This window comes from Mauremys reevesii, unplaced genomic scaffold, assembly GCF_016161935.1.
Source record: "Mauremys reevesii isolate NIE-2019 unplaced genomic scaffold, ASM1616193v1 Contig2, whole genome shotgun sequence".
Taxonomy (NCBI): Eukaryota; Metazoa; Chordata; order Testudines; family Geoemydidae; genus Mauremys; species Mauremys reevesii.
The window spans coordinates 204,101-222,313 of record NW_024100826.1 but is presented as its reverse complement, the minus strand read 5'-3'; the positions used below and the strand labels follow the sequence as shown (position 1 = coordinate 222,313).

Here is an 18,213-nt window from a genome sequence, read left to right as displayed (position 1 = left end):
TTCTTTGTTGGGCCTGTCCTGTAGTAGGTGACTTCTGGGTACTCTTCTGCATCTGTCAGTCTGTTTCTTCACTTCAGCAGGTGGGTACTGTAGTTGTAAGAATGCTTGAGGTAAATGCTGCACTCCTCACCCTCTCCTGCACCCCAACCCCCTGCCCCAGCCCAGATCCCACACCCGCACCCAAACTCCCTCCAAGAGCCTGTGACCCACTCCCTCTCCTGCACCCCAGCCCCCTGACTGAGTCCAGATCCTGCACCCAATCTCTCTCCCAGAGCCCAGTCTCTCTCCCTCCCACACCCAAACTCCTTCCCAGAGCCTTAGGTGGGGGTGGGGGCAGGACTTGGTCCCATTCTGGGCACTACCATAAATTATACAAACCTGCCACCCCTGTCCAGCCCAACCTTCTGCTGATGCACCTCAGCCCACATCCATGCATGGTTTGAAACTTCCTATTAAATTCCAGGTCACTGAGGGATTTCAGCTCCACTTTGCCCAGAGGGAACCTTCACCCCACTCCCAACCAGGTTCTTGTTCATGGGATCACTGTAGGGGGGCTGGGTCCCTCTGTGTCTTTTCTCTCTCTACGACAGGCCAGGGTGCAATAACTGGGGCATCTGAGCACCCAGGACCTTCTGTGGGGCTGCCATTCCCCTGCTCCTTCTGTGGTCTCATCTGTCATTGACTCCAGCCTTTTTTCTATCCATCGTCAGCACCATCCGAAGCCAGCTGCGCTTACCTCAAAAAGACAGAGTCCTGTGGCACCTTACAGAGTAACAGACATATTGGAGCATGAGATTTCATGGGCGAATCCCCACTTTGTCAGATGAATGTAGTGGGAATTTGCAGGAGCAGGTATAAATATGCAGGTAAGAATCAGTCTAGAGATAAAGAGGTTAGTTCAATCAGGGAGGATGAGGCCCTCTTCTAGCAGTTGAGGTTTGAACACCAAGGGAGGAGAAACTGCTTTTGTAGTTGGCTAGCCAGTCACAGAATTCCCACTACATCGTTTGAAGGCAAACAAGATGTTGAGTGTTCAAAAATATTATGGGAAAATGTTATTTAGAAAGGGGAATGTGATGTTGTATATTAAAAGGAGGGTTTAGAGAGTTCCAATTATTATGTTCTGATTCCGCACACACCAACCCTGCCCAGCCAGGAAAGTAGCAGAAATGTGATCATCAGTGAATAGATTTCTCTGACGTGAAAAGGATACACAAGGCTGTTTGTAGTTAGCTCAACATAAATAAAAGTGAGGGGGAAACTGCTGGCTGGGAGCTAAATATGCAGGACAAAGGGTTGGGATTCTTCTACTCAGATTTGTTACGTAGCTGGCAATCTCCCAAATGATGGTCTGTTCCTTCCCTCAAAATGCCAGCTAAGCCTCTCCTTTTGAATTTAAAGCTTCATGAAAGGAAAAAAATAATGAGGAAGAAAACATAGAAGATATGGATGTAGTTAAGAAAGGGCTTGAAGTGATAAAAGACTGAGGGAGAGAAAGCAGCACTGTTTTTGCCTGGCTTTGAACCAGAGAACCTTTTGCCTGTAAGGCAAATGTTCTAACCACTATACTACAGAAACCAGTTGCTATCAATTTTGGGGCCCTTTTCAAGGGCTTTCTCAGTAGCTGCTAAACCAGATGATTTGTCTTTGAAGAACAGGGAAACAAAGGGCACCAAGAACTTACGTTTTTGGATGAGTCAAGAAAAGGGAGTAGCATTGTCCCCCTCAGGTAGCTCCTGTTCAATTCCAGGTCAGAAAGCAAAACTCTTCTGCAAGAATATCCAAAAAATATTGTGTTTCACTTCACTTCATAAGTACGGTTGTGTGGCAATTAAATGATGACCCTAACGTTTCATAAAAGCAAAGAACACTAAACAAAATAGTGTGGGAAATACGGATGTATCTGAGAAAATGGCTTGAAATGAAGAAAGACAAAAATTGATCTGTCGAGAGAACAGGCACTGTTTCCCCCTCGTTTGGAACTTCTCTTACAACTACTGGAATAGAAAAGCTAAGCAAATGGTGTTCTATTGTTGCAAAGGAGATTGAAGTGAGGCATTTTCTCCAGATAGAAGAAAATGGTACTATCAGGAGTGGGATGTGAAACCACGTCTCTATGCAGAGACCAGAACACCCAAGAGATAGGAAAAAAGAGTCTTAAAACTAGCCCATTAGACCAGTCCACCATCCTACTACTACAAAGACTATCATGTATCAACCTTAGTTTTCATTAATATTTGATGAACTCTTTAGGGAGGTCGAGATGGCGCATCTCTTTCAACTCCTAGAGACCTTCTACAGCACAGCTGATTTTTAGACACACTCACCCAGACCTAAAGTTACACATTTCCTGGAGCTCCATGAGTTCTGCGGTGTTGTAATCTCCCTGCTCATGTTTTAAGTGAACAAAAGATGGGTGCTAGCATTCTGAGAAAGTAATGGTGAACCTCAAAATCCTGCCCTAGGGGCCAGACAGTTAAGCAACCAGCATCCACAACCTCTACCATGATAGCATCCTGTCTGGCAACAACCCACTTATCAATAGCTGGAGTGTGAAATCCTCATTTCTTTGTTGTTCTGTCACTGTAGTCCCCACTTTCCTATTGCTTGTCTGTATAATCTTTGTCTGGGGCTGTGATTGTTTCAGTCTGATGTATAATTAATTTGTTGGGTATAAACCAATTAAGGTGGTGGGATATAATTGTTAAGATAATCATGTTACAATATGTTAGGATTGGTTAGTTACATTTCAGTAAAATGATTGGTTAAGGTATAGCTAAGCAGAACTCAAGTTTTACTATATAGTCTGCAGTCAATCAGGAAGTAAGGGGGGGGGGGAATGGGGTAGGGGAATTGGAATTATGTTTTGGTAAGGTGGGGAATAGGAACAGGGACACAGGCAAGGCTCTGTGGTGTCAGAGCTGGGAAGGGGGACACTGAGGACGGAAATTGGAATCGTTGCTTGCTGGAAGTTTACCGCAATAAACATTGAATTGTTTGCACCCTTGAACTTCATGTATTGCTGCTCTCTGGTCACATGAGAAGGACCAGGGAATGGGAGGGTGAGGGGATAAACCCTCTAACAAGTACGTCTTTCAGGGTGTGAAAAACCCCAGAACCAGTATAATTAAGGTGACCTAAGCCATGGTTAGATAGGGCTAGATGGAAGGAAAGATTGTCCTGTCAATGTAGGTATTACAGGGATGGAAAACCTCTCCCCTCACTGATAGCAACTGTCTTCTCCAAAGTGCTATAGTAGTGTCACAGCAGCATTTTAAGTGTAGACAGCCTCAGAGTGAGACAAGATCTGGCTCTAGTTTGGCTCCATCGATGCTCAGGCACTAAGACAACAGCAATGACAACACACTAATGCTTCCATAGGTGGCAGGATTTGAACCTCCATGGGGAGACCTCAATGGATTTTTAATCTAGCGCCTTAACCATTCAGCCACAACTACTTGATATATAGCTGTGTTACTACACAATGATTCTGTTCTCACAGAATTGTCACTTCAAATTGCTCAGACCATCTCCCCCAGCACACTCACGGCTGTGCATTAGTGTAAGTGTGTCCATGGCAGAACAGCAAGAGTTCCTGCCCATTTCCCTTCTGGTTGGAGCATGATTAGAGTGTGTTTGTGGCTAACGACATTGCTATAGATTGTTGTTCATTCCCCACTCTGACAATTTAGACAGTCCCGTTCCTATTCGAATCTCCAGCACATTGTTCCAATAGCCAGGGGCAGAATTTCTCTGGGGCACTGAAATATTTCAGGGGGTTGGTGCATGAACTCAGCCTTGCATTCCTCCCTTGATGTTTCATGGATTAACAACAGCAGCAGAAAGAAAGAGCCGAGCCAATATCTCCCTGGCAGGGACGCATGTGCCACCTCCCCTCTGTCTGACCATTGCCATTGCAGGAGAGAAGGGTTCCCTGGAATCGAACGCCCTGGCTCAGACAAGAGACACAGGGAGGTTTTGCTGTTCATGGATTTGTGCAAAGGAAATTGTGTCTCTGTGTGAAATTGAGGTGGGAAATGAAACATTCACATGGTGGCCCAATGCGCTAAGGAATGTGGGTGAAGGACCCGGGCTGGGAAATGATTTTACAGGAGTTCCTATCAATGTATTGCCCTGATTAAAAGCTATGGCTAAAAGGCATCCACTGTTGTCAGTACTTGAACCTGTGTAAGGATACCTGAGTGGGTGTCAAGTCCATTGCCTTCACCAGGGGTAGTCGATTATTTTATCAAGAGCCAAATTTCTTGGTCAAGGCCTAGTCAATGTCTAGACACCAGAGAAAATAATACACTGAGGATAATAAGAAGTATATAGAAATATTTTGCAGTCACTATGGGCATAACTATGATGATTGTTTTGTGTTTTACTCTTTATATCTGGCACCACCACTGCCTTTCCCTTTAGTCTTGTAGTTTACCAAGGGTAAAACTAAACATCACTTCAGATACGAGGGAGTGTTTGTGTTCATTCCTGCTAGCTACACAGGGGTTTGATGTAATTGCTTTCAATCCTCTGGCTCTGCCCTGATAAGTAACATTTCAGGGTGTCTCTGAACTGAAGGAGTGAGATTATTTTTTGACAGATGATGCCTCCTCTTAAAGGTGTTTGTCTGGCTGGCAGCCCTGGTTTCCAGGTCTCTCCTGAGAGACGAAAGTTTCTGTGCAAAATACCAAAACTTTTAACAGAGAGGAGGGAAAGGCGATGGCCACATGATGGGGCCAGTATGTACCACAACATGGTTCTTTTATGTGGGATGACTCTGAAAACTGACTGATCTCCACTCCCTTGGATTTGAAGAGATGTTTTGTTTTGCACTTGGGAACCTATAAGGCTGAAGCAATTCTATGGATGGTGACACTGTGATTGAAGTGTTATTTAATGTTGTAGAAATTGTTAAATACACTTAGCTTAAACTGGAACTGCCTGTTATTAAAGGCTGGTTTCCCCATGTCAGTTCCATAAGCTCTGCTAGAAACACTCTGGGTTCGCTCCTGCCTCGGTGGGAACTAGAGGGAATCGTCTCCTGCTGCCCTTGGCTCCAGACTGGTTTTTCTGGGGAGGGGACGTGGAATTGGTTTGTTTGCTGTTGAGAAGGGAGCCAGGCCAGTTCTCAGGGAACGAGAACTTCCAGCATCTTCCCAGCCCAACCCAGGCTGCTGCCCTGTTCCAGCCTCTGTTCTCCTGGAGGCCCTGCATGTTTGACTCTAAAGCAGGCCGGGAGCAGCAGCTGAGGCAGAGGACAGCCTGGGCTGGGCAGATGCTGGGAGCAGAGCACCAGAGGCCTCTACTGGCTCCCTCCTCAGCAGCAAACAATCAGTCCCCACCCGCACCCGGGGACAGCAGCCTGGAGTCAAGGGCAGTGCCCAGTGGGAGTTTCTGTTTTTTTTCTTTCTAGGGTGAGCAGGGACCTCGGGGTGTTTCTAGCAGAGCAGTTGGAACTGAATTGGGGAACCAGCTTTTAATAACAGGCAGCTCAAGTTCAGACTAATTTTGTTACAATTTTCTTTATAATGTAAAATAATTCAAAAGTAAATGGGCAGGAATTATTGTAACTCTTTTCTCCCGGTCATAGAAAGAAACGGCTTTCTGGCTTTTCATGATACAGGAGTCAGGTTCGTTCACTGTTCAGAAGCAACATGCTCAGAAGCCTGTTGTGTTTCATTTCTTAGGTTCTGCTGCCGTCATGTAGCCATTTCCTTCCCCTCCTTTCTGTCCAAAGCACAGAGCCCAGTTCCTCCAGAGCAGGGACGACTCTAGGCACCAGCAAAACAAGCTGGTGCCTAGGGCAGCAAAATCTAGGGGGCGTCCCCTGCAGCCGGGGGGGCAGCAGGCTGGGCCCCGGGATGACTGGACCTGCCGCAGGCATGACTGCGGAGGGGGTGCTCGTCCCGCGGCTCGCCTGGACCTCCCGCAGGCATGACTGCGGTAGCTCAAGCGGAGCCGCCGGACCCGCGAACCGTCCGCAGCCGCGGGAGGTCCAGCCGAGCCACGCGGGACCAGCGGTCCCTCTGCAGTCATGACTGCTTGGGGCGGCCAGAAAGGTAGAGCCGCCCCTGCTCCAGGGAGAGAAGGACATCTTTCTTCTTTCCTTCCTCAACAGCCCCCTTCCTTGGAGAGCCCTTTGCTGGGGTCTGGGTGGGGAACAGTCATTTCTGAGGATTAATTTCACACCATATTTGGTGTTGATGTATAGATTTTACAGCCAGACTAGATCACTATGTACCTCTGCTCTGACCTGATTCAGAACAGAGTCCAGAGAATTTTAACCAGTGACTCCTACACCCACCCCAAGATCTTCTGGCTGAACGAGGAGGGTTCATTCAGAAAGTCATCATTTTGGGATGTAAAGGTGGGAAATGATGGGGAAATTGGCCCCTCTTTCAAGTTTAAATGTTGTAACTTCTACATCTAGATCGGGGTGGCCAACCTGAGCCAAACGTGCACCTTTGTATGCAACTGCTGAGTCAATTGTGAACCTTGCTACCATTATCATTATTCCTTTGAAATAATGATGGTGATGAACACTTGGCTCTATATCCCAGTGTGTCCTGGACGTCTACAGGCTGCATTAGCCAATCCAACCATTCGGCACTTGCACATGGGCACCTCTGTATTGTGCTGAGTATTGTACAGTTATGAAAGCCTGATAGATGCTGATAGTTTCCCCGTTTTTTAACCAGCACTAATACCAGGCCAGGGTAGGGCTGGGAAGAGGGCAAAAGCAGCAAGTTTCCCCTAGTCTGTCTAGTTTCTCCTCTGCACAGCTTGCACTTTTTTTTGCTGTGAGCCTGAGGGCCCAGGGTTCAAGTCTCTGGTCAGGTAATAAACTACTCACTATATCTTAAACTGTTTTTCTAGAATCCTCTTTGGTGTTACTTTTTCTCTTCAAGACTTTGCCTTTTTTAAGAAGGGCCTTTGTGTGTGGGGGATTGAAGGGGCAACTTCCTGACATCCCCTCTGTCCTTGCAGCCTGGAGGAATAAAGGCCTCTGGGCATAGAGCATGTTCCTCCCCTGCACTTGCACCCCCCAGAATGTCCTGCTGGATCCCCAAACGACAACGCTCTTCAGCCCAAACCCATGTCCCCTCTATTCCCAGTGCCCCTCAGTCCCAACCCTCAGTCCCTCCTATGCTCACTGCTCCTCACTTCCAACCAGAGCCTACTCCTCTTCACCCTTCTCCTCTGTCTCAACCCACTGCCCCCTCCTATTTCCAGTACCCCTCAATCCCAACCCACTGCCCCCTCCTATTTCCAGTGCACCTCAATCCCAACCCATGGCTCACTCCAGCAGCAGGTGCTTCAGACCCCCTCAGGAAGATTTTCTTGCAAGGTTTCGTGTATGAGTCAGCATGTTGGAAATATGTTGGATTGCTTGCCGAAATGATCACGTTTGGCTGGTGTTGGATTCCCAGTCTCCTTGTTATTGGGGCAGGAGTAAAATAAAGGGTTGTTGTCCTTGTTGTGGGAATCGAGGGCAGCACAACTGTGCTTGGCAGACCCCGATTGAGGGACTCACCCTCAATTCAATAGCACTTGCTAGGCAGGGGACATGGGTTCCAAAGCCAAGTGGGCCGGGGCCTGGGTCCCTATACTAAAATTTATATGTTAGAGCAACTTTAGAACAGGGTGGCTGTGGAGGGATGGGTGAGTCCCTAGACAACATAATGAGTATGGTGCCTTCTTATTTCCCCCCTTTTCCACCCAGGATGGCAGATGAACTGTACAGAGGCACCTCTGGGCTTGCACTGACTAAGGACAACAGCTGTGAGTGAGGTGCAGAGAGGGGATGGCTCATGTTAAAGGACTTTTGGTTGCTGGACTTACGGGCCGTAGGGAAAAGGACACTGCCCAGATTATCTGGGGTTGGGTCTTTTCCTCATGGTTTATGTTTATGTGCTGGGGCTGCTGACATGACTTCTGCTAACCCTGGGCTTACTTTGCAATGTAGACATACCCTGAGATGGCATCTATACTGTGATAAAAGCCCTGTGGCCCGGCTGGCCTGGATCGTCTGACTTGGACTCCTGGGGATCAGACTGGAGCCCAGGCTCGGAGACCCTCACCCCTCGTGGGGTCTTGGAGGCTGGGCTCAAGCCCAAGTTTCTACACTGTAATTTTATAACCCTGCAGCACAAGCCCCACAAGCCTCAATCAGCTGACCCAGGGTTTGAGAATAGTGATTTGGGTGTGTTAATGGCAGGGCAGACATGCTTGGGCTGTGGGGTGGTAAACTTGCAGCGTAGACATCTCGGCTCAGGCTCAATACCGGGCTCTGGACCCCACAAGGTTGGGAGGGAGTTTAGCAAGTGAAACAGATAAAATGGCAGTGGAGTATTACCATGGACTCCATGGCATTTCTCCATTGGTCTATCTGCTTTGGGGCAGGGACAATAACATGTTTGCTGCATTTGTTATTTCAAAGGGTGGTTTAGGATTTTCATTCTCACACATGGTGCACAAAGCAGGACTCAACCCTCGGTGGAAAGTAAATGAGCTGCCAACAGGTTCTGGCAGCCACAATGAGCCATTTGGTGTGAGAGCCCAGACCTGCCCCTGTCCCAGAGGGAGGGGGTCATCTGTGACAGGCTGGAACACCTACCTATCAGCTCTTAACTCCCAACTTTCAGTAACTCTATTATCAGTGCCTGTGAGTGTAATTTAAACCATAGGAATAGCCCTACTGGGATAGACCATTGATCCACCTAGCTCTGAATCTTGTTTTCTGACAGTAGCCAATGCCAGGTGCCCCAAGAGTTACTTAACAAGGCACCAGTGGGAATTGAACCCAGGATCTCCTTTTTACAAAACAGGCGCTGCAGCAAGATAAGCCATGGTGCCTGCCCACACCCAAAAGACAGTGCCTGCCCACACCTGACTCCCTGCCATCCCCACCAGGGCCTTTGCATGTGTTTGGATTCTGCAAAGCAGAGGAGCAGGTGAGGTTTTCCTTGCAAGCTGTGTGTGTGTGTGAATCTTTGGCCAGGTCTGCACTACAAAGTTATTTCAGCATCATTATATTGCTCAGGTGTATGAAAAACAAACAACGCTCCCTCAGTCAGCAGCTTTTGGCTGGTGCACACACTGCAATGCCACGTCTGGCGACAAAACTGCCCTGTTTTGGTGACAAAATAAAACCACCTCGACAAGAGGCCTAGAGCTTTTTGCAGCAAACTTAAAGCAACAAATTGTCATTGTAAATGCTGCTGGTCATTATATCACCATAACTGGTCTCCACCAGTATCCCACCATGCCTGCTATGAACTCTTCTGCCCTGCATTCCTGCTACAGAGGGTAAAGCCCTTCCCCTTTCATAGCTCCAGAAAGTGGGATTAGATTGATATAACTGCATTGCCAGCCTAAGTAATCTAATTACACCCACCTAATTTTGTAGTGTAGACCTGTCCAAAGAATCACACACACACCTTGGGAGCAAAACTTCACCTGCTCCTCTGCTTTACAGAAGCCAAACATGCACAACACTTGTCAGGGCCCAGTGGGGATTGGCAGAGAGTTAGGTGTGGACAGACACAATGCTTTTATTAGTAGCAGGCACCCTAGCTTAGCTGGTTAAAACCCATGTTTTTGTAAACAGGAGATCCTGGGTTCAACTCCCAGTGGTGCCTTGGGGAGTGGCTTTTGGGGCACCTGGTATTGGCTACTGTCAGAAGACAAGATTCAGAGCTAGATGGACCTATGGTTTAAATTACACTTACAGGTATTGATAACAGAGTTACTGAAAGTTTGGGTGTTAAGAGCTGATAGGTCAGTGGTCCAGTCCTCAATGCGGTTTTACCATTTCCACTTGCTAAACTCCTCCCAAACTCTATAAAATTACAGTGCAGACATATGGGCTTGAGCCCAACCTCTGAGGCCCCATGAGGGGTGAGGGTTTCTGAACCCAGGCTTCAGCGTGAACACAAATATCGGCACCACAGTTTTAGCCCCTCAGCTTTACACCCAGGAGCCCAAGTCAGATGACCCAGGCCAGCCCTGCTGCCATCCTTATCCCAGGAGAGATGGACTCTAAGGGTACGTCTCCACTGCAATGTAAGTCCAGGTGTGGCACGCTGTGCTCAAAGCAGCACCCTGGAAGCCCCATATTCACCACTCTCATATAATGGTGACATGGTTTGTACAAAGTCTGCCTTGTGAGGTATGATTTCAAAAGTCTTGATCTGTTGAACATTAATATCGTGTTGGATTGTGTGTGCTCGCATTGGTTGGGAAGTTATGAAGTTTTGTTCTGTGTGCGTTACTGAGATATGTTATAGGTTGGGAAATGCCCACCACCAGCCTTTCAGGTGCGACAGTGGAGGAGCCAGACTCACTGCTGGCCCATTGAAGGTATCCACACTCCCAAGGACTATCCCAGGAACCGTGTACAATGCAGACTTCTCCGAGATAGCACAGAGACAATGGATACTGCTTGACTCACATTGTAGCAAAGGAGCTTCCTAGCAAGTTGGAAGGAAACTATGAAAGAGGGGAAGAGACATCATGACTTGGCCTCTTTCCCCCACAACTCAGCAGCTGGAAACACACCTGGAGGACAAAGACTGGACTGAACTGATTCAGAAATCAGAAGAGAATAATAACAATAATACTTTCAAACCAAAGTCCCCAACCAGACTAGTATTGGTTTTTCAGCAGAAAATTTTCAGTTTGGGGAATTTTGTTTTCTAAGTCATACCTTGCCAAGGGAAGCAGGGAGAAAATGTTTGAGTTGCCTCCTTCAGAACAGCTTGGCCTAGCCACTAGCTCTGGTTCACTGTTCTGGCCTTGCTCGGGTTGAGGGTATTTTAATAATTTGGGCAGGTCCCAGGGTGTTTGGGGGAGATGATGAGGATGTTACCTTTTGAGACAAAAATTAAGAAATACAGGACTAGAGAATTTTTTTTTTTTTTTTAGAAATCTGGGATTTAGACATTTTATTTAAAGCAAGGTGGGGTCTGAGTTTCTGAAGGTTTTTGTTTGCAAGAAGCAATATTGTTTGATCTGTCATTGTACCAAAGGGGGACATGGATGTCTATAAAGGAGGGGTAAAGACTAAATGCATCCAATGAGGATGGGATTTGAACCCATGCATGCAGAGCACACTGGATTAGCAATCCATTACCTTAACCACTCAGCCACCTCATCTGAGGTGTCAAGAAACAAAGAGGAGGAGGAATCTAAGGCCGAAAGAGCTAGGGACAATAAGGCATTTTTAAATACTAAGTGGAAGCAGGGGTTGAATGATCTCCCCACCTCACATCTAGTGAGGAGCTGGGGGAAAGACTTCAGGAACAGATCGTGTTTGCATAGACACACCTACTCTGCCCAGGTATGCAGCATGATGGGGCCACTTTCCCAAAATGACCAGCTTTGGCTGGTGTTGGGTTACAAATCACTTTAGGATTGAATGGAATGAAATGTTATTATCCTTCCTGCATGACTGAAGGGCAGCTGAACATACCTAGTTGGTCCTGCTGGAGGGGTAGGTGGGTGAGGAATAGCTTTTATTAGACTTCATAGAAGTGATTGAGAGCATCATCCTAAAACAGTGGTCCCCAAACATTTCACAGTGTGCCCTCTTATCCATGGCTGTGGACCCTCGGAAGCCGCGGTCAAGAACCGAGGCTGGGAGTGGGGCTGTTGCTTGCTGGAGAGAGGGGTGCAGACCTGGGTAAGGGGGTCGAGGCCGAGCTGGGATCCAGAGGCCCAGGCTGAGGGTGGGGTTGGGGAAGAGCTGGGACAGAGTGGGGCTGAGTGCTGCTACCTCCATGGGGGCTGGCTCAGGCCCTGAGGTGCCCCCATGAATGTTCCTCTGTGTCCCCCTAGGAGTCATGCCCCATATTTTGGGGATCACTGAACCCTACTCGCTAATCAGGGGCTAGTGATGCCAAAGCCCAGGGAAAGGGAGAACAAGTGCGGGGCCCCCAGCACTGGAACCATGTGAAGGGGCTGCAGGAGAGGGGCAATGGCTGGTGGCACAGGGAGTTAAGGTCAAAGGGGGCACAGGAGGGGGCAGGAGTTAGGGGTGAAGGAGGTGCAAGGTTTGGGAGTGCAGGAGCTAGCAGTAAAGGGAGAGTGGGGATCGTCCAGGGGCAATGGGGAAGTGCCAAAGTACAAGCTTTGCCCAGGGCATCATTTTCCCTAATGCTGATCTGAGCAAACAATTGGAAATGACCATTCAGTGAGAACAGAACCATAGTGTAGCTTCCTAGAACAAACGCTCCTTGAGTGGGGTGATCCACAGGGAGTAGCTCAAGCCTCCAAAGTGCCTGGCCAGGGGCAGGACATTAGCACAGCAAGGGAGGGGTGTGGCAGTGACATCACAAAGGCTTTTTGCAGGACCTCACACTATTGGTCAAAAGTGGTGGGGAGGTGGTGACCTCACAGAGAGATGCTGACATCAGCCAGGCAGGACAGGGGTGAGGGGCCAGGGAAACCTCAGAGACCCCTGTGGCTTTGCTTCAGCAAGTCTCCTTCTCGAGGTCTCTTTTTGAGAACTGAGAGAGTATTCGGGTTCACGTACGTGAGTGCCAGGAGGAACCACTTTCGAGTTTCCTCCTTCCCTTTTCCTGATTTTACTAGAAAACAGCTGTCTCTGTTTAGAAGGTAAGAGCCTCCTCGAGGTTTGAAACCTGTTCAGTCTGATCCATCTGGTGAGGGTTGAATTCTAGGCATGGAAAACACAAGCTTAAGGAGGCAGAATTTTATTCCACACCTGGGATTTTGTCCCATAGAATCACTGGGGACATTAGGGTTTGTCCTTTTTGTTTCACCTTTTCCTCCATCCATCCCTTCCTCCTATCTCTTTGTCTCTTGCTTCTTTTGTCCTTTCACCTGTTCCCCTCCCAACAGCAGGAGCAGGGTGTGTGGGTGTGGGTGTGTTGCGGGGGAGTGCTCTGCAGCTCCCACTGTGGGAGGTCCACCCAAAAATGTGGGCCTGAAATAGTGCTGGGGCAGTGATCCCCACCAGTGACCTGGGCCATCCTTTGGGCTCTCTGGTGAGAACCCCCAGCCTCCCATCCTCAGTCTCTACCCTGATTGGCTGAGCAGGGGGTTATTGACAGGGAGGAGACTCGGGTCCCTGTTGTTCTCTTTTAAGACCAAGTAAATAAGTCATAGCCAGTTATATGTTTGATTAATTTTGCTGCTTCTCTGCATTAATTGTCTCTGAGCAGTTCATGATTCTCTCTAACATTCCAGTTCTCCTAAAATACTTGCTTAATAATTACTGTGCACTGTTGTTGGTCTGGAGCACTTTATTCAGGTCATTCAATGCCTGAAATTCAAGATTCGATGGTTAATTTGAAAATCAGGGCTCTTGGGTCCTATTCCCAACTCTGCCACTGACTGGCTGTGTGACCTACGACAAGTCAATTCTCCTTTCTCAGCCTTAGCTTCTCCCTCTTTCAAGTAGGGATAATACTGATCCGCTCCTACCTACCTCACAGTGGGTGGAGGATGGGGATCCATTGGAGAGTGTCACTGGGAGTAGTGCATAATATGAGGTGTCCTATCACGTTTACTCCTATTAGATTATGACATAATAGAATAGCTGAAATAGTCCATTTGATTTGTATTTTTTTATTTTGAAATTATTAAGAGCAGCAACTACTTAGCTCAGACTGAAGCATCTTATCTAATTTTTGAGATCTAAGTGTCTCCTCTTTGTGTGCGATGAGACAATTTAACACACTCTGACAAACAGGACATGCTTTTGTTTTGCAACAACATATTTTTGCAAAGAACTTTCATCCCGCTTGTTATGATTTCAAGAAACAAACTGGTTTAGTCTGAAGGGTATTTTCTGACAGAAATGGTTTCAGTGAAATTTCCCCACCATCTTGATTCCCGGGCTCTATCCCTGCCTCTGGGGGGGTTTTGCTGTTTGTTAGAACAGGAGTCAGGACTGGTGGCTTTTCTTTCTGACTCTGTCACCGCCTTGCTGTGTAGGCCCTTGGGTAGGTCACTTCCCTTCTCTGTACCTCAGGTTCCTCCCCATCTGTTCAATGGGAACAGGGACAGTTCTCTAACTCTGGGCAGTTGTGAGCCTGAGTGAGATAAGGGGCGTTAAAGCCCTCTGTGAAGGAGAAAGGGGAGTTTCATGGTGTTTAGCACCAAGGAATTCCAAAGTTTGCTAAAATGTCTAGTCTGCAGAAACAAAAAATGGTCGGGGCCAAACTTTTTAACCACTGCCTTTTTTAAAGCCCATTCAGGGATGTGAGTCCCTGTCTCTTAGGTACCTGGGGTTCTTTGCCAGCAGGATTGAAGAGGTTCCTGCCTCTGTTTTTGTGGCCTTAACAAACCAGGTGTTGTGCCCCAGTTCTCGTCTGAGATCCCTGAAAAAGAACATCTTTCCATCCATGAACAAGACAGGACCTATCTTTCAAAGGGGAACAAAGAGAACTCTGGGACATACAGACTAACTAGCCTCACTTCCATAGCTGGAGAGATACTGGAATATATTATAAACAATCCGTTTGTCAGCAGCACCTACTTTGGTTCTTAGGACTGGTGAGCATGGATTTGTCAAGAACAAATCATTCCAAACCAATCCTCTTTCCTTCTTTGGCAGGGTTCAGGGCCTAGTGGAGGTGGGTAAACAGTAGATGGGATCTATCTCAGTGTTACTAAGGCTTTTGACACAGTCCTGTAGGACATTCTCACAAGCAAACGAGGGAAATTCGGTCTAGATGCAATCAGTGTCATGTGGGTGCAGAGCTGGTTGAAAGCCCAGACTCCAAGAGCCCTTCTCCATGTCTGGCTGTCCAATGGAGAGGGTGCACCTAGTGGGTCTGGCAGGGATCAGTCCGGGGTCCGGTACTATTCAATAATTTCGTGAATGATTTGGAAAATGGAGTGGAGAGCATGCTTCTAAAATTTGCAACTGACACCAAGCACTTTGGAGCACACGATTGGAATTCAAAACGCCCTTAACAAATTGGAGAATTGGTCTTCTTGAGCCAAACTCCATGGCTGGGCCCCTCTCTCTAGACTGGGCTGAAGTGAAACCCCAGAGCCAAACACTCCTCCTCCTGGGCAGTGCACTCCGACCTTGAATGGTCAGATGCTGCTTAGCACTGTCAGAGCTGCTTTGGCTGGGGGATTCTCCCAGCACTTTCCAATAGCGGGAAAGTATTAAATCCCCAGCAATGGAACTCAGCAGTCCTGACTCCCAATCCCCTGGCCCAGTCACTCCAGCGGAGCACACTCCTTCTCAAAGGCAGGGGGAGGTGCCATGAGGGCCTGCTTGTAATTGCCAGCTGTGGGAGGGAGTGTGCAGCAGTGGTTAGCGAAGGGGCCTGGAATGAAGGACTGCTGGGTCCCATCCATACTTCTGACACTTGGGGTGACCCTGAGCCAGTAGCTTCCCCTCCCCGGGCCTGTTTCTCATCAGTAGGGTTGGGGAAACAGTCCCGACAGTCCAGGGGGGTTGGGAGGCTCCAGGAAGGTGTGTAAAGTGCTGGGATTTCAGGATCCCGGAGGCGCTGTCACCCCCGCACTAGGGTGATGTTCTGCACCCCCTGCTGCTGGCGAAGTTTCTCCTTTCCTTGGCAATAAGACAAACTCTTGTTTTCACAGCCAGCCGATTGCCCAGTGTCATCACCCTGCCTGCTGGCTGGGCAGGGTAACTCCTCAGGTCACCACGCCCCTCTCCAGCCTGCCTTGGGCTTGGAGAGTGAAGCGAAGGGCGAGGTATGACACTGAACATCCTCCATCCATCGCTCGCAAGTGAGTGGCATTAGAGTTCCTCGGTGGTGTCCCCTGTCTGTCTGGGGAGAGGCAGAAAGAGGGGGAGAGAATCTCTCCCAAAGGACACTGGATTTGCAAACAGCCCCCAGGAGCCCCTCACTCTCAGACCAGGGAGGGGCTTCTCCAGAGCCGTCTCCAGTGTGTTTGGCAAGGTCCCAGCAATGGGGCTCCCAGCCCTTCCCTTGTGGGAGACTGTTCCCCAGGCTGAGAGTCTCTGAGCTGATCCAGACCCGGGGAGCTGCTGAGCATGGAAATCAATGGGAAATGAGGGGGCCCTGGCATTGCTATGCCTAGGGACTTTAAAGTGGGGATTGTTCCTTCTCTAGCCTGGGAGTGGAGGGGAGGTGTGAGTGTGGCCTGGGCTGGCAGGAGGGAGCTGCTTGTCCAAAGTGACCAATGGTCTTTGTGACTGACCCCAGTGCTCTAAAAGGACAAGACTCCCCGATTCTTGCAGCCCCAGAGATGATGAGGGGGAATGTTGAGGGGGAGCAGATCATGCAATGAACTCCTGCCAGTGTGTGTAGCTTGCACTCCCTGCACTCATGTGTGGGGAGAAGGGGCTGCTCTGGTTGGAGCAGGGATGAGGAGGGAGCGAAAAGGCCCATGAGTGAAAGGCTGCCTTGACCCCAGACTCACGCCTGCTCCCTGCTCAGTTCCAGGATGGCCAGGCTCCTGAGGATGTTCAGGAAGAAGGCTCTGCAGGTGGCCCCAGAGCCTGAGGGAAGCAGCTGCCATCTTCCCCAGGAGCAGAGCGGCCCCTCTGTCCCCGCTGGCGGGGAAGGAGCTCCCGGCCGGGCCAGGAGGTGGAAGTGCCCAGCCTTCTGGCGGAGAAAACCTGCTCCCGGTGCAGGCGCCGAGGTGGGAGAGGCACCGGCCAGGCCAAAATGGAGCTGGGCCAGGATGTGGCTGGGCAGGTAGGACCCAGCCCAGGAGCGGAACCGGGCAGAGTGGCTCCGGAGCTTGTTGTGTGAGCAGCAGCGGCCCCAGGAGCCCAGCCCTCATTTCCAGCAGGAGGCATTGCCCTGCCCGGTCAGTGGGGACCTTCCAGCCTTCCCAGGGCAGGAGGTGGAGGATCCCTCTCCCAGCCCCAGCAGCTCGGCCCGCTCCCCATGGGACACCAGCAGCACCTGGGACTCAGAGAGTAGTGAGGCCGACGAACGCTTCTGCTTTGTTCCAGGTGAGGAGCCAGGCTGGGCTCAGGGAGGGGTGAGGAGGGTGTTGTGAACACCCCGGGCCCAGGCCCTCGAGCAGTGTTATGGGGGCGGGTCCCCAGCTCAGGTGTCGGGCCTGATATTTTGTCTCTTATACATAAGGGCTTTGTCAGCAGGAAGCTGTAGGTCACATGGTAGGGGTAACAGTGGAGTTTGAGATGGAGCAGCAGCAGCAGGGGAGCAACGTGTGTGTGCCGGGGGGATTCACTTGGTAAAAATGAAACTTCCAAGCCATTCCCTCTGCTGGAGCAAAGCCTCTCATTTATCTCCTCAACTCCCCTCCATGAAAATCTCCACCTCTCCCCCGGCGCTGAGAGACCCCCTCACTCCCATGGAGATTTGTAGTTGTTCTAACTCTTCCTTGGCCTTGTCCAAATAGTTTTCCCAGACAAATTATCAAGGACATTTCAAATGAGAAAAACAAAACAAAACAAACGAAAACCAGAGAAACCCCCACCACACACAGTTTGGGTCTGAATTTTTCTACTGAAATTTGGAGACAATAAAACTCATTCCTCTGTTGGCCAGAAACCAAAGCTAGACCTGCCCCCCTGTACCAAACCACCAATGTGCTGACTCCTCTTGTGAGACATTTCTCTACACAATACTGCTGCTAATCCAGTTATTGACTCCAGGAAACATTTTCCTTAGCCTGGTTCCGTGTGTCACTGGTTTCTATAGCAAAGGCCAGTCCCTGGCCCTGTGGTCCAGACATCGTCATTCACATCAGGCTTCAAGTTCAGAATCATTTCCCATTCCCGCTCTGTGGGAGAGGAGACTTTTAAATGCGCTCTCTGTGCGACTGCACATGGCTAAGCAAAGAGAACAAATCCAAATCCCCCCTGTGCTTTGAGAGCCAGGTTTGCTGTGGGAATTCTGTAGTTCAGATGATTTCATGCCTGGGCATTGCAATTCTTTACCAGTTTCTCTGGCATTGAGGCAGTTTTGTGCTGATAGCTGAGTGGTTAAGGTGTTGGAGTCGAAATCCAATAGGGTTCCCCTGCGCAGGTTCGAACCCTGCTCACAGCGAGGCCTGTGTTTTAGCCAGTCTCTCACCAGGGCAATACCTCTGTACAACCCCCTGAGACACTCTCAATTTTCTCCCCACCCCAAGTAAATCCTGTTCTGCTCCTTTCATAGAGATCCCTGGGACACCACCTCACACTGTGTCCCTGAGGTGTCAGGCAAACTCTTAGCCCCTGTAGCCTCTGCCGCTCACCTAGTGCCCCATAGATCA

General features: G+C 49.2%; 2 non-coding genes across 2 annotated transcripts; one reads left to right on the top strand and one right to left on the bottom strand.

Moving 5' to 3' along the window:
- Window positions 1-11,078: 11,078 nt before the first annotated feature.
- Window positions 11,079-11,160, bottom strand: TRNAS-GCU. The gene has a single exon. It is a non-coding gene; the product is annotated as a tRNA-Ser (tRNA).
- Window positions 11,161-17,925: 6,765 nt separating this feature from the next.
- Window positions 17,926-18,005, top strand: TRNAS-CGA. The gene has a single exon. It is a non-coding gene; the product is annotated as a tRNA-Ser (tRNA).
- The last annotated feature ends 208 nt before the right edge of the window (window positions 18,006-18,213 follow it).